The sequence below is a fragment of the Sinocyclocheilus grahami genome, unplaced genomic scaffold (genome assembly GCF_001515645.1).
Source record: "Sinocyclocheilus grahami isolate Dianchi unplaced genomic scaffold, SAMN03320097.WGS_v1.1 scaffold218.1, whole genome shotgun sequence".
Taxonomy (NCBI): domain Eukaryota; kingdom Metazoa; phylum Chordata; class Actinopteri; order Cypriniformes; family Cyprinidae; genus Sinocyclocheilus; species Sinocyclocheilus grahami.
The window spans coordinates 1599006-1624383 of record NW_015505397.1 but is presented as its reverse complement, the minus strand read 5'-3'; the positions used below and the strand labels follow the sequence as shown (position 1 = coordinate 1624383).

The following is a 25378-nucleotide window of genomic DNA, read 5'->3' as shown; positions in this document are numbered from 1 at the left end:
CTATATTTATATATGTATATTCACAAGCCAGGTATCGAACTCGGGATGCCCTAAGAACAATAGTACACACTACATTTAAACATTTAAACAAGACTATCATGTCAACATTCAAAGTCTGTTCTGAGAAGCTTTCCTTTTTCTTGTGAAAAAATAAAAATAACAAAAGAATATATACTTTTTGGGGTTAAATGAATTTATTTGAAATTTCGTTCATTCTACTTCCTCATTTGAATTCTGATTTCTGTTTGCTGCCTTAATTCAAGTTCAGTTCAAAATCAGGATTTTAAAAATCATTCTCATAATCCTGATGTGAATTGAATGTTATAATGAGGTGTTAAACAACCAACAAATTATACTTGAAAAAAATAAAATAAATGTAGGATTGAAACTAGCTAGTAAATTTCACAAATAACTACACAAAAATGGCAAGTAGTTCAAAGTAGAAAGACTGAAATCATATTTTCTTGTACTGGTATGAAAAATGCTTATGTCATTGAATATAAATGCACTTTGTACAGTCACAGAAACTTTTATATATTGTTTAGTCTTACTTTGTGAGATGAAACGGTTAAAAATGTCAAATGCATTAACAAAAGTTATGAAGAGTCGGAGGCAAAACTTACATAAAATTATATGAATTTCAGTCGTCACTCTATATCTCCAATAATATGTCTTAGTAAGATGATATTTAAATGCTTAGTTTATGATCAAAACACAATGCAGTGCCAGACAATGATTATTGAGAGATGAACAAATAAATGCTCCTCAAATTTGATACTCTCTGATTTTTCTAAAATATGATCAAGTAAAGCTACTTTGTGAGAAGTACATTTTTTTACTGGAGTAGATGCCATTCCCTGTATTCTGGTGCCTTTTAAACAATTGCTTTTATAGCCTAAAACGGTTACCACATACATGGCAAGGTTTCCCAAAAATTAACACAGCAACAAATGTCTAGTAAGTTGTTTTGAAAAAATGTCAGATAACTGTTAGCATTATAACAACATAGTGCAAGTGTAACTGTAATGCAATGCTGCAACAAAGACTACATGATGCAAAGCAACAGACGAATAAATGATGGACATTCAGTTAAACAGCAGCTTGTTTAGTGACAGTATGTGAGCATACAGCCAGACTCACCTGAGCAGCAGAGATGCTAAGATGCTTTCTTTAGCTTGCTGTGCTGCAGGCACAAGTACTGAAAACACGGAATGGAGTTTAATTTAAATGGACTCCGAATGAGCCGAGTGGAATGGATTTGAGGAAGCAGCAGCGTGGAAGTCAAGGCTGTAGGTAAAACGCGGAATGGAGTTTAAGTTATTAGGGCATTCCTCAAGTGTAATAGATTTGACTGACGGTGCTCTGAAAAATGAACAGACTAATGCGCTGAATTAGAGATGGTAAAATTGAGTGGGTCCAATAAAATTGGTCTTAAAAAGTGGGTTGGTCTTGTCCCACCCGAATACAATGACGCCCATGGTTTCAGTAGTTTGTTTTTTGGTGGCTGAGCGTTCTACTGCTGTCCACCATCCAGTCTACAGTCATTGTGTGTGTGACAGTGAATCTGAACACACATACACAGTGGTAGCGGGTCTCAGGTGGGCCTGAACTCATGAGTTTGTTTTGAAGTGGAAGGCAGAGACAGGTCATCACTCTCAGTTTATAGAGCAGGAAAAAGAGCTCATCTCTGTGTCTGCAGCTCTCCGGCACTCAGAATTACTTCCATCTCTCAAGTGGCACAGAGTGAGTGTGAAGAGTGTGTGTCTGTGTGGTAATAGAGTTCTCACTCTCGTGCACAACATCCTGTCAGGCTTTCACAGCTACAGCTGACAGTGTGACACACGCATATGACTGCTAGTTTAATCATGCTGCTCACACACACGCATACTGTGTGCGCATGTGAATAGTCACTGCTGTAGCTCTTAACCCTCAATTGGCATCATATAGGGCCAACCTAATGTGTTACATCTTCACATGGCAAATACGTGATGTGAGATTGTTCACATCATGACTAACAACATCCCTTAACCCTATAAAGCCTAAGTTCTAATTGATCAACATATCAAAACTTTGCTGTTAAACCTGTTGCACACAATCTACTACTTGCCTTCTGTCGTCTGATTGATAGTTTAGACTTTTTTTTAGCAAGTAAAAGGTCTTTTAGTTTAACTGTTCAAACGACCACCTTCAGCTTGTGCTTGTCTTTTTGCTGTCAAATCTTTAGTTAGTTATTTTTTTTTAAAGTAAACATAAGAATAACTTTGATATTTCATGATGAACACTTGATAGACTGAAGCAGATTCGATTTACTTGATCATTTTTTAGAAAAATCAGAGAGTATCAAATTTGTTAGTATCAAATCATACTATATGAGCCATAAAAGCTTGATGGATCAAATATGATAGGAAACATAAAACACACGTGCAAACCTTTTACATGACTTTATCGTTGTTGTTTTGTTGCATTATTTTATCCACTCAGTGAAAGTGAATGATGACTGAGACTGTCATTCTGCCTGACATCATCTGTGATCCACAGAAGAAATAAAGTCTGACTTGATGATGACATGAAGAAATTATGACAGTTTTCATTTTTTGTAGAACTATTGCTTTAGTATTTTTGTAATTGCTGTAATGCCTCCAGTAGCTTATTGCTGTATTAAACACGGATGCGTCTTCACTAGAGCTCCAATATCAAGATAACAACTGCATCTCATTACCACAGCAGAGGGGCAAAGATCACATATTTACAAATATCTGCGCACGCACACACTCTTGACCCGACTCAATACAAACCTCCAGTCACATGTGTTCCTGCTGAACGGCCTCGCTACAAATCTTGCATTTAATAAAGTAGCGCAGTCCTCTCATTTCAAACACAAACCTGCCCAATCATGACCTGAGATGACCACATGTTATCAGACCCCATTAGACTGTGAAACTAGTTATTTAGACTCTAAAGAGAATGTCATCACCGGACCCAATTAAAGCATCTAGTGTTGCATCACAATGCAACTGATTTGAAAAAACAACACAAGCCCGAGAGAATGAAATTCAGTTTAAATTTCAGTTTAATTTAATACCCTTTTGAAATTTAGTTTTAATAGGGAAAAACTATATACTGTATATATATATATATATATATATATATATATATATTAATACATTACTAAATTTTTATATATTATTGTGTAACATTATGTAAATTTTTCAGGGCTGTCAGTCGATTAAAAATTTAAATCTAATTAATTACATGGTGTGGTGATTACTGTACTGTCCCGAATATAAGATAATGTTTTTTTCTTGGAAATACATCTGAAAAAACGCGGTCGTCTTATATTCAGGGTCTAGACTTTGACATGTCAATAATACACCCACAACAATAGGTGGCGCCAAATACGCATAAAACGAGTGTGCCATGAAATACGTAATGTAATGCGTGTTGTAAAGATCCCGAGTAAAAACAAAAGAGAAAGAAAACCTTACAGCTGCATGAGTTGTGACTGTCACGTTAGCCTGATGGGACCAACTCTACTTCTACTGTTAATAAGATTTTGGTAGGCTACTATTAGATGAATAGCCTAAATGTCCTAATTCAGATGGGCTACCTGTTTTTTTTTTTTAATGGTATATCAAAAAGTTTTCAAAACAAAAATGAAAATAGGAAAAATATGCAATATGAAAATAATTGAAGACAAAATGTGTTTTACTGAGAAAAAACAAGATTTGGTTTTTAAAAAGACTTTTTCCAAAAGGTACATCTGGAAAAAGGGGGATCGTCTTATAATCAGGGTCGTCTTATATTCGGGCCAATATGGTAATTAATCTAATCGCAAATTAAATTTGGCTGTGATATACCCACAAAAGATTATTTAAAACTATTATTGTGTTAAATTAGAAAGTGTCAAGTAGATATTACAAATAGTAGCTTTAGAAATAAATATTTGATTTGATTCAACATAAAATTAATTTCACATAAACGTTTAGGCTACAACGGCCTAACATAATATGAAACATAAAAGAAGATAATCTGAGAAACATCTATTTGTTACTATTTTCTTTTTTTCATCCAATGAAAGTCACTGGTAACCAAAACAGCTTTGTTACCAAGTCTTCAAAATAACTTATTTTATGTTGTGCAAAAGAAAGTAAGTCATTCAGGTTTGAAACTACATGAAGGTGAGTAAATTATAACATCATTTATGTTTTGGTGAAATATCCCTTTAATGTTTCTTTATTTAACTTTTTTTTTTTTTAAATGGTGAAATGATGCTCTAATATAAAATTGCCAGCAGGTGGCGTTAAATGTCTTTGAGTCATTCATTAGTTTGATTCGTTCAAACGGCTGATTCATTCAGGAATTAGGTAAACGGCTGTCTCTATGAATGGGCCTTTGAAACACTGGTTCACACAATTCGTTCAAAACGAGGATTCATTCAGAAACTACACACCGCTGTGTTGCTCACAGACGCACAACAGTTCTGCAGTGGCTTTATAGGTAATATTTTCGTTGGCAAAATTTAGCAAAAACACAATATTAACTTCTTATTCACTGAACTGTTGTATAAAATCACATTTGCACTCTTGCTATTCGTGCAAAAACAGCACTCGTGTGCTATTGCTCTCTCTGCTTTTGTGCTATCGCTTATCGTGACGTAAATATGAGACACAATCTCATACAGGGGCATCATACTTGCATTTTAGGGCATAACTGCATTTATGGAATTGTCCTGCATCATGTTTGTCAACAGTCAACTGTATGAAATGTAAGATGATGTACTGGTCTGGGGGCGGGGCCAGTGTGTTAACTGCGTTAAAATATCTTAATCACGTCATTTTTTCATAACTAATTAATTAAGTTAATGCATTAAACTGACAGTCCTAATATTTTTATCAATTTTTTAATCCAATTGAATATTGTATAAAATATCTTTTGACAATCGTCAAAAGGTCAAGAAGGATATCATGGTTAAAAATATTGGATTTTTGCAGGTTTTATGCCTTATTCTTCACTTATTGTTTTGCAGGACTGCCAGAAGTTAAAACATTTTACACAAAAGGATCACATACTATTAGATTAATAGTAGGCTGTTGTGATTTTAGGTGAGTGTGTGTGTTTTACTTCGAGAGTTGTTGTCATGTCTTGCACAGATGCTTTATTAGTGTGGGTTCTCTCTTCTGTATCTCCTTCATATGAGATTATAATTGTTCAAACATAACCATATGAGGTGCACAGTCTCATTTGCAGCATATGTGTGTGTGGGTACAGATGAATCTGTTAGTCTGTGGAAAGATGAACAGGCTTAGAAGTTGGTAAGAGAGTTAATAATGCAGAAAAAAGGAACTGTGTCTTAGAGCCCTGCGCGGGACTGTTTTCTTAAACCCGCACCCGCCCGCTCCCGCTGAATGTATGACCAGGACTGCCCGCTCCTGCAACCTGTGTGTTCCACTCCCGCCCGCGCCCGCAATGTTTGTGTCCACTCCCGCAGACTTTATCTCAGAGTTTGTGAAAAATTTACACACATACTCAAACTAAATATTGGTTCAAGTTAACATCCAGAATAACAGACTTTAAACATGATTGCGTTTAAATAAGATGAAGTAACCAATGCTAAACCAAAGCACCACACATGACAAAAACATTGGGTATTTTTTTATTAGCTTATAAAACATTAACCGTTAAAACAAAACAGCAACTAGCGGCACCTCAGTTTTTAAACGCAGGCTAGGCCTACTGCATACACACGCACCAAACAATTAACTAGGAAATAACTTTAACATCAAATAAATAAACAGAGAACTTTGAAAATAGGCTAGATATAATTTTAACAAATTAAATACAAAACTAAATAAAATAAATAGAATGCTTAAAAAAATATCTCACCGATTTCACATTCACAATAGCTTGCTTAACAGGCTATTGCAAAAAAAAAATTTAAATACAAAAAAAATTTAAATAACGTAGACTACTAAACAAACAAATGAATTTGATCACTGGGCCTTGCTTTGCTTACTCCATATTACTATGAAGGAAAAGTATATTGCTGACTGACTGCGGTCCCAGACTTGAGCATCTCTCACATCAAATGTACCATATTTAGCGGCTACGTTAACAAAGTGCTGAACTATGTCAACAAAGCCTTTCCCGGCAACGAAGTCATATGGTCTAATGTCTTTACAGCAAAGTGCGACACATTTTTCTGTAGTTTCTTGCTTAACGTGAGCAGGAAGTGCTTAATGGGGGAACGAGAGCTTGCTTTGACCACAGAGAACTGTGCAGATATGTCGCATCAGACCAGAGGTGCCAGATTTATGTCTGTTGTAGCCTAAACGAACACTTTTGCACATGTATTGCAACTTACGAAGTTGAACTCTTTCACATTTTTTTCAGTGACAATTGAGAATTGTTTCCAGATGTCTGACTTGCCTTGCTTTGCTTTTGTCAAGTAAACAGATGCTTTAATTTTCTTCTCAACTTCTTGTGTTTACTCCATTTCTACTACACGCCAAATCCCACCGTTCCCCGCGGGTCTCCCGCAAAATTTTCTGACCGCCCACTCCCGCCTGCAGCAAAGGTAAAACCGCCTGCTCCCGCGAGATTTGCGTTGGGCCACGCGGGTCCCGCGGGAGCCTAAACCCAATGCAGCCCTCTACTGTGTCTCTGTCTCAACAACAAACAGCAGCAGTGTTGTTTTTAATGAGAGCTCTGGGGAAAACCCCGTCCACTGCTTTCTGTGCACTTATTGGTTGACATGTGGCACAGACACCTTTAAGAGCGGTCATGCTGATGGACAATGTCAGAACTATAGTATGAAATATAGTACAACTATAGTGCATGTATGTAGTTTAGTAATGTGTGAGCCAAGGCAACTTTTCTCATTTATGTTTAATTTAAAGAGGCGGTTGACTGTTTTTTTTCTAGGCTTGATTGTGTTTATGGGGTGCAGTCTAGCATGTGTTAATGCTTAGTTTATAAAAAAAACGCATTATTTTTCACATAATTTACCTTTATTCCACACCGCTCTGTCCCTTCTCATATAAACGCGCTGATCATTTCCTGCTTTTATGAAGCCCCTCCCTCAGAAATACACAATGGGCTCAGATTGGTTAGCTGGCCCAGTGTGTTGTGATTGGCTAAACCGCCTCTAATGCTCGTCTAATCGTCCCGCCCCTCACCTCAGCGGCATGCGCTCTAGTTGTATTGTAAACAATGGCGTCATCTATATTGCTTATCATTTTGAGCCCGATTGAGACCCAGAGAATATTAGTGAAGAGGATTGCACAGAACCTGTGCAAGCACGGCTCTTAAAGGGATAGTTCACCCAAAAATGAAAATTAGCCCATTATTTACTCACCCTCAAGCCATCCTAGGCGTATATGACTTCCTTCTTTCAGATGAATCCAGTCGGAGTTTTATTAAAAATTGTCTTTGATCCTCCAAGCTATTTAATGGCAGTCAGCAGGTGATGCAGTTCATCAGTCCAAAAGAAGTGAAATAAAGTGCATCCATCCATAATAAAAAAGTGCCTCACACGGCTCCGGGGGGTGAACAAAGGCCTCCTGTAGCGAATCGATGCATTTTTGTGAGAAAAATATCCATATTCAAAACTTAATAATCACTTTAATCTAGCTTGTGCCAACAGTTGTACACAGAAGCAGCTCCGGGCGGATGACGTATGAGGTCGGAGTTGCGCATGCACCAGTGAGACTCGTGAAAACCAACGTTTGTTCACAGGAGCAAAGGAAGCAAAGTTTCCTTACTTTAGCAAAGGAAAACCAGTCTCCTCTTGGCTTATATTGAAATCCTCCAACATTCTTCTTTACAAATCCTTGTTTTGTAATTCTAAATCGTGACCGTTGTTTTGTTTTGATCTCTCCCCTGCGCATCCGCATTTGTCACTTCTGAGCGGCGCATGCACAACGCCGACGTCATCCGCCCATCTGTGTACAACAGTGAGCGCAAGCTAGATTAAATTGATTATTACATTTTAAATATAGTTATTTTTCTTACAGAAACGCATCGACCCCCCCCAGCCCCCCACTTTTTATTATGGATGGATGCACTTTACTTCACTTCTTTTGGACTGATGAACTGCAACACCCCCTGACTGCCATTAAACAGCTTGGAAGATCAAAGTCATTTTTTTATATAACTCCGACTGGATTCGCCTGAAAGAAGATGCCTTGAGGGTGATTAATTCATGGGCTAATTTTCATTTTTGGGTGAACTAACCCTTTAATGATATTTTTTTGTTTGTTGTTGTCTCATACTTTTAGATACGCTGTTATTTGTAAATGCTACTGCTTCTATTAGCTTTTAATATATGGTTTTATTCTGATGAAAGGTTTAATACTGTATAGCAACCGCATGCGTGTCCATGTTTAATGCTTCTCATAGCTATGTGAAAATAAGTGTATAAATGGAACAGTTCATTGTTGGAGCTGAGCTGATGATCTGAATGAGAGAGAGAGAGAGAGATGCAGAGCAGAGCGTGTGCAGAGCTGGAGGTCGCGAGAATCAGGATTGAGAACCGCTGCTTTACAACATTGATTTTGAAACTTGTGAATCCAATAGAACTGCTAGAAGACAGAATCGCGATTCATATATGAATAGATTTTTACGTGCACCCCTAGTTTTCTTCCTCTTCTCTAAAGCAGCACAACATGGCCTCGCCCCCTTTGTTGCATGTTCCTGGGGGCGGGGTTTGTCTGGGTTTGTGATGTCACAAACCCGGGAAGTAGTGTAAAAGTACCTATTAAGCTCACGTACCCATTAAGCACACTTCTAATGTTTGAGCTCAGATTATAAAAAGAAAAAATAATGTATTATCATACTTGATGTATTAACCAATTGATGTGTTTGTTACTACATGCCTCCTGTAATTTCAAGTCAATCAGATCAGTGCACACTGAGATATGGGCCTCCATGTGTTCACTGTCTGGCGGCCATTTTGAAAGCTGTCTAAAAACTTTCACCAAAAGAGGAGCCCCTTAAATGTGCATTTTTAGACGTTTGAGCCTTTATTTTGGGTAAGATTCACTACTTACTGTAAAATGAAGAGATTAATGTTTAGACTTTTGCATATTATAACCTGGAACTTGGATGTGGGAAATAATTACATTAGATCCAAAAGATAGTTTTAGCAACATAGCGCAGATGCTACAGAACACAGTTAGCTGACTAGCTGTATAAAATTGTGTACTACGCTAATATATTACTTAACAGGCATTACTGGCTTGTACTTTTACATCCATAATATTATAAATTTACATTTTATTGCTGGTCTGTGGTTTTACACTGCTGTAATTTTTAAAGATTTCATATTATTGTAACGTGAGCTTAAAGGGTGCACTACTATGAAAATCACAGCTTCAGTGTGACATCAATAAGAAAAAGTATAATTTCATAGACATTGTTAATAATAGTTGTTCATAATAAAATATGTATGAACAATACATGACCTAGATTATTTATTTAGCAAAATCTTGTCATTTTAATAAATATTACATGTACATGTATTAAATATTGTTGCTGCTCCCATTAAGCTCAGTGTGTTCTCTTTAAGCTCTTCCACATTGAACGTCTATGTAAATGCTTCATAAACAGACTTTACATATAAACTGATGGTTGTCACTTTAAGTTAATCGATTTTCTATGGAATCAGTCGACTCAAATCTACAGACTAGCTCTGACCTTTGGCAACTACTGTGAACTTCCCCAGACTGTAAATCAGTGGAAAATCGGGGCAAAAATCCTGTTGTCAGACTTTGTTCCGTGTTTTGTGTTTTGCTCCCCATGTGTTTCCATGCCCTTATTTGGTCCTTCCTGTTCCTGTCCTAATTGTTTCCAATTTGTTCCAGGTGTGTCTAGTTATTATCCTCGTTTCCTTGTGTATTTCAGTTCGAGTCTATGCAGTCTGTCTTTGTCTGGAATTGAATGTCTTCACGTCTGTCAGTGTTTGTGTCCCTGCGGTTTTGGTTTTATTAAAGTCTATGTTGAGCATCTCCTGCGTCTCCACGTCTCCTTGTTGCCTCGCTCCTTGAGAAACTGTGACACCTGTAGTGTATTCCAGCCTTAAGAAAATATAGATACGTTGACATCCATTTAATAAGAGACTGCATAATGAGGCTAGTTTCTGTGTTTTATTGGTTTGTTTTATTTTTGAATATGTTTCTTAGCTGAACATGGACTAGTATAGATGTTTATAGATGTGCTTAAGTGACACTTCATTATGAATATATAACTGATCAAATGAAATGCCTTGTTGCTTGATTTTAGTGTTCTGCTTTTTTGTGATTGACTTTGTACCTTCAAATAAAACATTCTTTTCAACAACATCTTTAAAAAGGTTGTTTAAAATAAACAAGAATTTTTAATAAAACATGACGTGAACTTAATGGGAACAGGGGTGTGCTTAAAGGGTACAAAATGTACCCATTAAGCACAGCCAGACTTTTTGCGTTTAATGATGTATATCTTAATTGAAATGCTTTTGTCATTTAAAATAAAATTAAATATTTTTGTGTGAGAGATTAATATTTTATTTTAACATAATTTTTTGTACTGAAACCAATATCTTGTGCACTAAAAATGTCTCGATGTAGATTTTGGTGAGCTTAATAGGTACGTTTGCCCTAACTTGTTGTAGTCCCTACGAGCCATTTTTATAGGCATTAAACTGACAGACACAAAAAAAACGTAATATATAAATATATAAAAAATAAAACTTTGACTAAAGTTAAAATGAAAACAAAACATAAAAATAAAATCTAATTCAAAATATTAACAAAATCTATAATAATGCATTAATGATACTAAAATAAAACTGAAATAAGAAATATATGCGGTAAAAATGCTGTATTTTAAAATTAATTCATTGTGCACTAAAAATGTCTCAATGTAGATTTTGGTGAGCTTAATAGGTACGTTTGCCCTAACTTTTTGTAGTCCCTACGAGCCGTTTTTATAGGCATTAAACTGACAGACACAAAAAAAACGTAATATATAAAAAATAAAACTTTGACTAAAGTTAAAATGAAAACAAAACATAAAAATAAAATCTAATTCAAAATATTAACAAAATCTATAATAATGCATTAATGATACTAAAATAAAACTGAAATAAGAAATATATGCGGTAAAAATGCTGTATTTTAAAATTAATTCATTGTTACATATGTTACATGTTATATTTATTTAATATTTTACATCTACTGGGCCGGTCGGGCTAGTGGTTCAAATTTTTACTTGCCATGCCAATATTTTTACTGTTTTTACTATAGTTGCTGTTATCATTGTTTTTGACCCATGTCATCTTTTATTATAATAAATAAGCTTATATGACACCAAAATGTTAGATACCAATTAAGTTTTTTACGATTTTCTAATTTTGATACCACAGTAAAAACTGCTAGCCTAGTCAATATAGTATTGAAACATTAAAGACAAGTGAACAGTCAGTAAATAAGAACAAATGAACAAACTACAAACAATAGCACAATTGAATATAGAACAAAGATAAAATGAAATGATGCTTTAGGAAAAGCAGTAGATGGACTGAATGAGACGCAAATTCACTCTCTGACAGCAGGTGGCGCTTCTGGAACAGCAGCATTCCCTTGGTTACCGCTGTAATTATAAACACTACTTTAATATGTATTATACAGAGGCAAGATGAAAAGAAAATCTTTTTCTGAATACATTCTGTTCCCCTCAGACATTCATATAAACCCCCAATTCAATATTTAGGATTTTCTTCCAATATTTTGCTCATCGTGAACAATGAGTTTGCTCTGCCTGTTACTGTATTTTCCCCTGTTTGCGTTCATCTTCAGCGTCTCTGAACCGTTTACAGACTTCATAATATTTCCCCACAAATGACATTTTGGAAAATGATTGCAGTGCAGTTTGTGTGCAAGCCCGGAACAGAGATCGGCTGAAATAAAACAAACAAACAAAAAAAGGCCAGTCGACCGGTGCATCTATAGAGGAATCATTGTTAAAGCTACAAAGTTACTCGCCAAGACTGGTATTTTGACATACTTTTGTATGTATTTGTCTGTTCAAGCGCAAGAAAACGCGGAAAGTCATTTCGAGCTTGCACAATATCAGAGATTTGTCTCTCTGTGTGTGTGCGCTGTTCACACAGAACACGGCGCATTAGTAAAGAATGGAGTTGTCTTTCACGTCTTGCTTGAATATTATGTTTTATATTATATTATGTTTTTCCCACTTTAAAACCAGGTGTTGACATTTGTGGTTGAATGTCGTTATGCAGGTCTCTTTACATCACTTAATATGTTGGTGTATTACTCAAGTTAAGGTTAGTGTCAGGTGTACTGAAGATATTGTGCGTGTTTATAGGCTTTTCTTGTGTAATTGTAGACAGACAAAGTGCTTCTTACCGGAAACAAAGCAGCCTGGTTAGGATGAGAGGAGGACATTACTGCTGTGTTATTTTTAGTGAACTATATATCTGACTATACAATTATTATATGAATGGATATTTACAGTGATGTTGCCAATAGAGAGAAAAATCCACAGACAGTTGTGTTTTCTCTCTTTGTCTTCTTTACATTGGTTCATCTTCAGCTGTGATGCATCAAGCATCCTGTAAAGCAGGAAACACACACACGATCAATTCTCTCACAAAGATGATCATTTATATGCAATTCAGCATCTTATTCATGGATCTGTTCAGTCTATCCTTTTCTCATCTATTCTCCATCTTATCTAGTTTCTTCACTTTTTCTTCACATTCATATGTGAGTTTGCGTGTGTGATCTTTGGCCCTCTGTGGTGGTAATGAGAAGCAGTGTTTATCCTGATATCAGATGTCAAATCAATTTTTCATAGCAGATAGTTCTCTGGTAATTCCTGCCTGATGTGTTCAAAAGCTCTTAGATTAATTGAAACAAATGATCCCGTTCAGCACCTGCTAAATTGGAACAACTAATTTTGTACTTAATGCACTTTAATTGTGCAGAAGTAGTGCTGAGGTCCAACTAAAGATATCCTGAAGTATATTTGATTGTGCTTAAGTGGAACTATTGCAAGTATACTTCAGGCGCACTTTAAATATCTTGCATTTAAAGACATTTATTATACAAGACAAGATATTATACAGAGATCATATATTCCTTATTAATAGTGATATTAAAACACATTTTTGGCATAATATTAATACATTTGCATTGTGCAGTAATGATATACTCCAAATAAAGTTTCATTATGATTTTATATCAGAAAGTCCTAAGTGATATCTCAATAAATATGTTAATGGATTTGAAGTATATTTAGTATGAAATAAATGTATTTTAAGTAAATTATGGCATAGGTTTTTTACATTTATTTTTGAAATCTTGCTGCATTTGTACTTTTTCTTTAAGACATTGTTTACACTAGCGATCAAAGGTTTGGAATCAATACGATTTTTAATGGTTTTGAAAGTAGTCTCTTTTGCTCACCAATGCTGCATTTGTTTGATCAAAAACACAGTAAAACTGTGAAATTATATTACAATTTCAATTAACTGTTTTCTATTTGAATATGTTGTAAAATGTAATTTATTCCTGTGATCATAGCAGAATTTTCAGCATCATTACTCCAGTCTTCAGTGTCACATGATCCTTCAGAAATCATTCTAATATGCCGATTTACTCAATAAAAGATTTCTGATTATTATCAATGTTGAAAACAGTTGTGTTGCTTCATATTTTTGTGAAAACAGTGATATATTTTATTTTTCAGGATTCTTTGATGAATAGAAAGTTCAAAGAGCAGTCAGTTTTGATCAATTTAATGCAGGAAGTTTGGAGTCAGTAAGAAATTAATACTTTTATTCAGCAAGGATGCATTAAAATTGAGCAAAAGTGACAGTAAATACATTTAAAATGTAAAAAAAAAAACATTGTAACAATTTTGCATTTTGTAACATTTTTGCATTTGCAAAATTTCATTAAACAAAGAACCCTGAAAAATAAAGTGCATCACTGTTTCTTCAAAAATATGAAGCAGCACAACTGTTTTCAACATTGATATTAATAAAAAATGTTTCTTGAGCAGCAAATCAGAATAAATTTAAAATTTAAATTGCATTATCAGAAAAACCATGATTATATTTTTTCCCAAGTCATGCAGACCACACACACACACACACACACACACGTAGGACAGTAAATTAATGAGATTCTTTCAGAGCTACAATAAGAACCATTCCCACACCATATTCTCTCCAGCACACACAGAAACGTATTGATGAGAGTCAGATCTACAGAAATCTCTAGTGTGTGTGTGTGTGATGTGAAAGTGAAGTGTGTGTTCTCTGGAGGAGCAGATAAGAGTTCTTCTGTCTGATTGGCTCTGTGCAGATATGGATGCCAAAGACTTCAGCCTGACACCAGCAGCTCTGATCCAGCTTCTCCAGCTTTGTTCTGTTAAATGGATAGTTCATCCAGAAATGAACATTCTATCTTCATTTACTCACCCTCATGTTGTTCCAGACCTGCAAGACTTTCTTTCTTCTGCCGAACACAAAGGCAGATCAGAGGCCGAATATCCAGAGTGCTGTATTGTATGAAATTGCATATAGTGCTGTCGAGCTCCAACAATGACAAAAAAGCACCAATAACAGCAGTCCAAATGACACGTGCGCTTCTTCTGATGTCACACAATAGCTTTGTAGTCATGAGAACTACTTTTATTGTGCTTTTTTGTCATTTTTGGAGCTTGACAGCACATTCACTGTCATTAAAAAGTGCAATGTGCATATTCAGCTAAACAACTTATTTTGTGTTTCACTGAAGAAAAAAGTTCTGCAGGTTTGGGATGATGTGCGGTGAGTAAATGATAAGAGGACTAACCTGTTAAGGATCATGTCAAAATTCTCACTGGGAATTTGTTGCACAGTCGTTGAATGATCAGTTGGGGTCAGGATGGAGGACAAGCCGCACACACTCCAGCTCTGATGATTTTTGGCTAATTTCAGGATCATCTGGTCATTAAAATGCTCTAATGAGTAGAAAGTGAAGCGTGTTACAGGTCACACTGACCGCTTATCTGTACAGATCAAGACTCGCACAGCGGCAGATGTGAGGAAAAATGGGAGTATCAATAGTTATAAATGATAAAAAGAAGGCTTTAAAAAGATTGGTATCGGTGTTCGGTATCAGCAGATACTGCTTTCTGTGCTCGGCCTCAAAAACCCTGATCAGAGCACCCCTAACATATACTGTATATACAGGTGCATCTCAATAAATTATAATGTCATGGAAAAGTTCATTTATTTCAGTAATTCAACTCAAATTGTGAAACTCGTGTATTAAATAAATTCAATGCACACAGACTGAAGTACTTTGTGAAACAAAAATATGTCAAATAACAAAACTAAATAGAATTTTTTAAATAAACCCCAAATCTAATCAAATAAATAAGACAAAACATTTCTTCATATAAACAAAGGCTTTGCTTGTGCTCTTTCCATTCAAAATTAGAGGCAACCACTGCATTTGAATCACAACAAAGATGCTGTATGCATGCAGCATGAGCAGTTTTTAATCTAAATTAGATTGTATAATTTAACATGAAAAAACAGAATGCTCTGACTTTAGTTTTGTGAAACTATACTACATAAAACATATCTGAACAAAACAAAGACAGCAGAAGCTCTGAATGAGACAGCAGGAGGCGCTCATAGATCAGCAGCGATACAGCGTTTCCTTGGTTAATGCTGTAAACAAAGCAGTGCAGCGCTTATGAACACTACTTTAATATTCTTTATACAGAGATGAAATGAAAAGATACCATCTAAACTTTTCTAAAGACAGTCAGTTCCCCTCTGACATGCATTCATATAAACACCCACCCTCAACTCTATCGCGATTCGTTTAACATCTCAACCGATTTGAATCGTCACATATTTGTATCGATGTTCAACCAGCTCGCGGTGCATAGTTACATTCCTATTGCTTGTGCAGCCGTGCTGATAAAGTTTGTTTACAAGCAGGGTTGGTATTGTTCACTACAACATAAACATACATTTTGTATGTTCCTTCGTAACTTTACATAAAATAAATTTTAACTGAAATAAAATATCTTAAAAAGCTAGTTGCCAAGGCAATATTTCTCAGTAACACTCACAATAAGGTTCATTTGTAAACATTGGTTAAGTACATTAGTGACATGAGCTAACAATGAAAAATACTTCTAAACCATTTATTAAACATAGTTTTAATTTCAACATTTACAAATTCATTATTAAAATTCGTACATGTTAAAATTATTTAATGGACCTGAGCTGACAACTAACAATAAACAGGTGTTTTTATTAACTGATGTTAACAAGGATTAATAAATACAGCAACACATATTTTACTCATTGTTAGTTAAAGGGGTCATGAACTGGCTTCTTTGATTATTTTGTACTGTTTCTGAGGTCCACTTATGAAGTTTGCGTGGTTTTTACATTAAAAACAAACATCAAAATCAATAAGTAATAGGGTATTTTTCTACCCTGGTTTTGAGGCCGGCTCAAGAAACGCTCAGATTGTATGGGCGTGCCGCATTGAAGACTTGGAAGTCAACACCCACTGCTATGATTGGATAAAAGTTTTGCATAGTAAACTAACTTTCTGTGTGTCTGTTTGATAAGCTACGTCCTTCATAGTTGGAGCCTTCTGTGACTTTGGTTAGACTTGTACACATAATCAGGACATATCAAGCGATCTCAAACAAAGCAATAGTGACACATATAGTACAAATATTTTTACTCACATAAGTGTGCTGCGTCATTCCTGTCGGATCCAATATAGACGGCACAGCATTGCTTTTTAATCTCAGTCTCTCTGCAAATCCAGCATCGACCTGTGTCTTGTTTACAAAGGAATCTGCAGTGAAATTAAGTGAACAAACGCTCAAGGATTTACTTACGTTACTTCATTAAAAATAAAGTTCAACCACACATTCATAATATTTGAATCCAAAGGAAGGTTATGCAGCGACTGTGTTCTTCCACAACCAGGCACTGCACAATATTTTGCGATCTTCAATGGCACATTTATTGCTTTGTTGCTCGATCCGGTTTAGCGCCACTCATGTTATTTCCCTACTATGTCATGTGTGATTCAGTGGGCGGGGCTACATAATTAGGCGTTGATCTTCTTCTGTGGAGGCGGTGTTTAGGGTCTGGCGCTCGCTGGGCCTGGTGTCAATAAAAGCCTTTATTTAAAGGGGTTGTCACGATGACCAACTGGAGTGCCCTTGAGCTCCACCAGTGGGCACTCCATCCCTGACTTTTGCCATTCACCCTGGACTACATTCCCCATAATCCTTTGCCGGACTCATCATCTATTGCATCACCTGTCACTCATTAGATCTCATCATCAGTTCACAGCTGTCTCACATTAGAAGGACTTTAAAAGATGCACACACACTCGAACCCTTTGCTGGTGATTGTTTAGCCTGTAATGATTCCTAGTTTATATTATCCTGCCTGTGTTTCCTTGTTTTGCCTTGCCTTGCCTTGCCTTGCCTTTTACACCAAATACACAAAATAATGATCTTTAAAAAAGCATAATATGACCCCTTTAAGTAACAAGTGCGTTTTCAGTTCTGAAACTTACAGGATATTCTTTTAGTATGATGTCCTCTTATATATCAAAAGCTCAAGTAAAAGTTGATTTCTCAATTCATGACCCCTATAATGTTAGTTTAATGCATTACTAATGAGACCTTATTGTAAAGTGTTACCCATTTCTTATATTCATTTAGTTTAAGTCGATTTACTAAAATAACTACAACTGAAATAAAAATAAACACTATATAGATATATTAAACAAAATAAAACCTAATAAAAATGTAAAAAAAAAAACTAAAACAGAAAATATATAAAAAAAAACTAAAACAGAAAATATAAAAATAAAAACGAATTCAAAATATGAATTAAAATCTATAATAGTGTAACTAAAATAAAACTGTTTACAAGTACTCACCTTAAGTTTATTCCTGTGCAGAAAAGAGGCAGAACGGCAAAAAATGGTTTTGTATGGCTTTAATGTCAGCGAGCTTAATCTCCTGCAGGCAAGCTTAAAGAGAGGTTTGTTTTTGACTCGGAAACATTAATTCAGCGCTCAGTTTTGAGCATCATATCGATAACGAAAGTAGACAGAGCAGTTCCAGCACTTCAAAACAAATGGGAGTAGTTTCACAATTTAATATAGACGTAAATGCTCCAAACGATTAATAAATATTTATTGAGTATTAATGTGTTTTGCATAGTTGAAAATGGTTCTGCAAAAAAATGTTTTGGATTGCAAAACTTCTAGACAGGATCATAGCATATTAGAACAGCAAATCAGCATATTAGAATGATTTCTGAAAAATCATGTGACACTGAAGACTGGAGTAATGATGCTGAAAAAAACAGCTTTGATCATATCAATAAATTACATTTTACAATATATTCAAATAGGAAACAGTTTTTTGAAATTCTAATAATATTAGAATTTTACTGTATTTTGGATCCAATTAAAGCAGCCTTAGTGAGCAGAATGTTTTGACTTTCAAAAACATTCAAAATCTTCAAACTTTTGAATGGCAGTAAATGCAGTTATTTCCTGGCGGTCCTTATGATTATGCAACACTGACTAACTGACCATCTCTTTCTCTCTCTGTCTGTAATACAGTATGAAGACACTGTACCTTTCGCAGCGTCTGGTCTGTTAATGTAGCGACTCCATTAGTGCTTTATCAGACGTCTAGGTGTGTCCCAGTGTCCTGACGCTCTCAGAGCAGCCAATAAAACCATCCCTGGAGATAAGACACGGCCATTATTCCAGCTTTCATTTTCACCTGTATTTACGTCCGGGCTCGTCTCCAAGAGAGCAGAGATGAGAATGCTATTATGAGCCGCCGCTTATCTCTCTCTGCTCTAGAGAAAGAGAGCCAGCGTTACCTTTACCATCATCACAACATGAAGTTTAACGCTTCGGTAGTCAGTTGTGAGAGTGAGTGACACATCAAATGCAAGCGGGCTGATTAAAACCAGAGTGTTCTAGGTTTGCTCTTTGGCATTTAATGGATTTGTTCTAGTTGCATTGCTTAAATGATTAGGCCTATAAATTGAGTGCACTAATTCTGTCATGTTGAACATTAAATGCTAATTTTCTGGCTGTGCTTCTCTCTCTTTAATGGGTGAGTTTTTAATGAGTCGTTGTTGAGTAGATGCAGTAGATGTGCCGGTTAGTGCTGAGACGACATCAACTACCTTCACCCAAAAGGTTTCCGGACAGTTCCATATAGCGTGTGTGTAAATGTACCCAGTGTCCCATGAGAAGCGCGACAGCAGAAAGAGCTGATTTTAAAGGCAGCGCTCTAGTTTTTGGCATTGTGTTGCTCATTATCACCTTCAGTGATGAGAATGTGAGCTCTAGTTTAGACGTGTTGCGTCACCTGCTCTCAGCTACGGTGATTTGTAATGGAAGTGCTCTAGTTTTGTTGAGTCACATCTAGGGCCTTATGAAATGTGGTTTATTTTCCCCAAGTGCCATGTTTTAAAAAAAAAAATTCATTTAATTTTTTCTGTTTTAATAATCAACAAGAATGTCTAATCATAAAACTTTCATAACAAAATGTAAAACAATTTCATAATGTACTAAAATAAATAACAGTAGTAGTGCCCTATGAAATCAGTTTTATTTTTTTTCCCAAGTTCCATGTTATTTTTCCCCAAATTCTATGTTTTATGTTTTAATTTTTCTGGATTTCCTTGGAATGGTTTGATTACATTTGAATAATCAAAAAGCATGTTAATCAATTGAATTCATAAAACCTTTATTATATAACCTACAAAAAGAATATCTTAAACATTTAACAGTAATAGTGGCTTATGAAATCTGTTTTATTTTTTTCTGAATTCAATTTTTACATTTTCTGGATTCTGTTTTTTTTAATCAAAAACTGTGGTAATCAAATTATGTATAAAATTGTAACAATTTAATGAATCTTTTAAAATGTAATCAAATGAAAATGTAACAATTAAACATAAGTAAACAGTTTTTTAACAAAAAATAAATACAGTTTTTTTTTCTGGCAAAACAGAAAGGCTTTGAGAAATAAATGATCTTGTACAGCAATAATGTATTTCTGTCATACTTTCTTTTACTTTGTATTTTGACAGGTTCTCATGAAGACCTTTGTGTTTATGTGTATCTGATGATAGTTTTTCTCAAATTAAATGGTGAAATACTGGTGGAGTAATTCTCAGAGCAGCTCTGGAGATGAAGTTCATGCATTCGTGTCTCATATAGTGAGATGCAGACAAGCATCAAATGTGCTTTAGTATGTGTAGTAGAGCAAACTGAGACACACACAACATGCAGACTTCACATTTACAGTATTTTTCCCCCCCTTTATTCACAAACACTAGTCAATGTCATGATTTGAATAAGGGCACAGCCCACATTTTGATTTATTCATCTGGAATTTGATATTCCATGACATTCTGTGTTAAAATGAAAGACACTTCAGTGCTGTAACAAATCTTTGACTCCTCTGAGAAACACACACACACACACACACACACAGACACAGACAGACAGGTGCGTTCAGGAGTCTAGCAGCATGAATAATATATGGCTGTGTATCAAACTCCATTAGCTTCAATGAGCAGATGAGCCACACGCTCACGTCTCTGATGGTTTGAACGGTATCGGAGCCGTCTGCGTCTCACGTGACCTCGCTGCTTATCCCTTTATCTCTTTATCTGTCTGTCTGAGTGTTTGTTAAAGTCACACACATGGCTCTCTAACCGACTGTGTAATATTATGAGGTTTTGTGGGACTGAAATGTCCTCGACTGTCTCCTTCATTTCTCTCTCTGCTACATTTAATTTTCTTTCTGTCTTTTTCAATCACACTTTCCTTTCTTTCAGTGTCGGAGCTTTAAAATGATTCAGAGTGTGTCTCACTCGCTTCTTTTCCATCCGTCCTTTCGTTTTTTCCACAGTTGTTTTCATTGGCATCATTGCTCTCTTTCTCGTTCTCAGAGCAACACCTCTATGTGCATGAGATTATGAACTGATAATTAGCCATCTGGATTCCATGCTGCGTGTGGTGTGTGTGTGTGTGTTATTGCAGGATGTGATGCTCTGAAGAATTCCATATTTAAATGAAATGACTGGCATTCAGTGAGATGACATTAATAAAGGCAGACAAACACATCAGATCACACACATTCACACTGGAGCTGGCTGATATACGTGAACTATTTACTATAGAGTCAAATAGCAAAAGTGACAAACAGCAAAGTGATGATCGTAATGATTTTAATGCACTTTTTATTTGGTTGTGAGTTTGAGATTGTTAACACAGATAATTAATATCCTCTGGTTAAAATAAAAAATACAATAGACATTGATTTTAATGAATCATTTGTGGAGAATTGTGAATCCGTTTTTTTATTGCAGGATGTGATGCTCTGAATAATTCCATATTTAAATGAAATGACTGGCATTCAGTGAGATGACATTAATAAAGGCAGACAAACACATCAGATCACACACATTCACACTGGAGCTGGCTGATATACGTGAACTATTTACTATAGAGTCAAATAGCAAAAGTGACAAACAGCAAAGTGATGATCGTAATGATTTTAATGCACTTTTTATTTGGTTGTGAGTTTGAGATTGTTAACACAGATAATTAATATCCTCTGGTTAAAATAAAAAATACAATAGACATTGATTTTAATGAATCATTTGTGGAGAATTGTGAATCCGTTTTTTTTAAATGAATCTTTTGTTGAGAATTGTTAATCAGTTCTTTTAGTGAATCATTGGTCGTGAATTTTTAAAAGGAATAGTTAAGCCAAAAATGAAAAATTGCGGTTAATTTACTCACTTTTTGACTTTTTTTGTTCAGTAGAACACTAAAGATGATTTTTAGCTGAACCCATCTTTGGTGATTCATAAAATGCAAGCCAATGGCTATTGTCACTTCGAGAGTCAAAATAAGCAGATAAAAAAACCCATAAAATTAATGCCACGGCACCTGACGATGTATTGAGGTCTTATGAAGCGAAATGATTGGTCTGTGTAAGAAAAATAAACATTATTACCTGTAATCCACAGCCTTAGGAAGCGGGGAAGTCTGATTCTTTTCCACAAACTGTTTCTTTGGACAGTTTATTTCAATGAACTTGTTCAGTTCACTAGTTTGCTTACTAGGGGTGTTCCGATCCGGATTTTTAAGGCCGATCACAGAAAGCAGTATCTGCCGATACGATCACCGATACCGATCTTTTTAAAGCCTTATTTTTATCATGTGAAATTATTTATAGTAATACTCCAATCAGGATTTTTAGACATTTAATTTAGGGCCTGAATTTCATTTTTGAAAATGGGGGGAATTTCCTATTTATTATAGGTGACTCTTGTGTGAGGGGATTTTTGGGGGATTTTGAAGGGTGGAGGGGAGCTGGGTTAGAGATTTTTCAAAAATATATATTTATCTCACCTAAATGTTCGATCATGAAGTGCATTTTTGTTTTTACACTCATGCAATTGTTGCACAAAAGCTTACACACAGCACAACACAGTTGCTCAAGCAAGTGGCAAAACATTTAAACTACTTTTCTTACGTTATCACAAACATTCTAAATTAAAACTTACCATTGACAGAAACACTCAGCTCTACTGCCTTTTCTTTTGCATTTAAATCTTTAATACAAGCAATCCTGCGGTTCATAAAGAACTTTGTTTTTCAACCTCCACAAGTGCCATCTATTATTGTCTTGTTTATCTAAGTGCTCTTTTCCTTTAATCCTAGCCAACAAGCCATATGTGTTGACTGTGAAACACAGCAAACTTTAATTATATGCATTTATGGTGTAATTACTACATTTTCGTTTTCATATTTACAGCAAACAATGCGCTGTTACTTTAATTCAGCACGTGCAACAGAAACGATCTCTGCACTTCTGCAGACACACTGCTCATGGAACGCACTACCGGACCACAACCGTGTGCAGTTTGAACGCTTTCAAATCCGTTAACATGAGCATGTAAAAAATATGCACCGCATACGCAATGCAAACGGAGAATGTGTGAACCTGGTGTTATGTGTGTGTGCTTCGAGTGTGCATGAGCACGTGAGCGCTGAATGGTTTAAACACTGGCAAGAATTAAAAAGAAATGCAATTCATAAACTTTAGCGACGATGCAACACTGCCTCGATTGTGCAAGTGATAATTCCTGTGTCAACTGTGCAGCTCGCTTATAGTGCAAACGCGATGTGATTTGAAGCCATGTGCGCATTTCGAGAGGGAAAGAGAGAGAGCGCTCTGTCATTTACTCACACTGTTTGTGAAATTACGTCTCACAGAAAGTTTTCAAATTATTTTATGAGTTATTTAATGAAGAAATAGGAATTGTACCTCACCTTTAGCATTATAATTTTCACCCGCGCCAGACAGAGTCTGAGACAGTGCCGCTGCATGTTGTGCCAAACCTCTGACGGGCAGGCGCGTCATTAGATTGAGATCGTTTTTTTGAGATCAGCCTTTTTAGAGACCGCCAATCAAACATCCCAAAGCGATTATTGGCCGATAGTGACCGGTAGCCGATCAATAGGAGCACCCCTATTACTTACGTAAGATTTTAGTGAATCATTGGTCGTGAATTGTAAATCACTTGTTTTGATGAATCATTTGTTGTGATTCAGCTCTTTTAATGAATCATTTGTCATAAAACCAGTCTTAAGTCACTGGGGTATATTTCTAGCAATAGCCAAAAATTCATTGAATGGGTCAAAATGATTGATTTTTCTTTTATGCCAAAAATCATTAGGATATTAAGTAAAGATAATTTTCCATCAAGATATTTTGTAAATTCCCTACTGTAAATATATTAAAACTTAATTTTTGATTAGTAATATGCATTGCTAAGAACTTAATTTGGACAACTTTAAAAATGATTTTCTCAGTATTTAGATTTTTTTGCACCCTCAGATTCCAGATTTTCAAATAGTTGTATCTCGACCATATATCATCCTATCCTAACAAACCATACCTTGATCAATGGAAAGCTTATTTATTCAGCTCTCAGATGATGTATAAATCTCAATTTCGAAAAATTGACCCTTATGACTGGTTTTGTGTTCCAGGGTCACATTTCTTTTAATGAATAATTGGTTGTGAATAATAATTTTTTTTAATGAATCATTTGTTGTGAATTGTTAAGCAATTCTACTAATGAATTGTTTGTCATGAATTGTTAAACAGTTTTTCAATTAATTGTTTTTGTGAATCAACCCCTACAATGCATCATTTGCCATGAAACATTTGTTGCAATGAATCATTGGTCGTGAATGATTTTTTATTTTTTTTTATGAATCATTGGTTGTGAATTGTTAGTCAGCTCTTTTAATGGACTGTGTGTCGTGAATCTGTTCTTTTAATGAATCGTTTGACAATCATTTATTTTAATGAATCACTGGTCGTGAATTGTTAATCAGTTCTTTCAGTGAATCGTCACTCAGAAATGTTCATTCAAACTGTATTCAGATTTTACTGACTGCTACTTTCTTGCTGCTGTGTGCCTATATGAATGATTTTTTTTATTTTTTATGAATCATTGGTTGTGAATTGTTAGTCAGCTCTTTTAATGAACTGTGTGTCGTGAATCGGTTCTTTTAATGAATCGTTTGACATAAATCATTTATTTTAATGAATCACTGGTCGTGAATTGTTAATCAGTTCTTTCAGTGAATCGTCACTCAGAAATGTTCATGCAAACTGTATTCAGATTTTACTGACTGCTACTTTCTTGCTGCTGTGTGCCTATATTAGTTCAAATAAATTAACATAATTAATTGTTGTCCTTCCTTGTGCTTTAAAATGAACTATTTAGTATGTAAATCAGTGCTAGACTTTTTTTAAACTAAATTTTGACTATTATATCTTATTTTTTATTAAACATTTTGAATTAACTTGGCATAGAGTAAAAAAATCTATTTCAGAGCTAACACATACATTTTTCAGATATATACTGAATGTTGTTAAAAATCTGCAAAATATTAATAATAATCTATTAATATACATATATATATATATATATATATATATATATATATATTATTATTTTTTTTCCCTTTCTGTAACTATTTGTCCATCATCTCACTCTTGGGTCATTTTCTGTTTCTCTCTTTCATTCTTGTTTTCTTTCTCTGTGTCAGACTTAGGCCCAATCCCAATTCTACCCCTTAGTCCTTCCCCTTTCCCCTACCCCTCCGTTTCGCGCGTTCACGTGAAGGGGTAGGGGTGTCTCGATTCTCTTTGGTTGGAGGGGTAGGGGTAAGGGGAAGGGCCAGATAGCCCTTCAAAC

General features: G+C 35.3%; 1 protein-coding gene and 1 long non-coding RNA gene across 2 annotated transcripts in view; both read left to right on the top strand.

Annotated features, from left to right (window-relative positions):
- Positions 1-25378, top strand: part of LOC107596360 (testican-1-like) — a 263564-nt gene that overhangs the window by 96801 nt on the left and 141385 nt on the right. The gene's annotated exons all lie outside the window — the stretch shown is intronic.
- On the top strand, positions 1249-15578 carry LOC107596362 (uncharacterized). Its single transcript, XR_001610355.1, has 3 exons — positions 1249-1316; positions 13291-13298; positions 15566-15578. It is a non-coding gene; the product is annotated as an uncharacterized lncRNA (long non-coding RNA).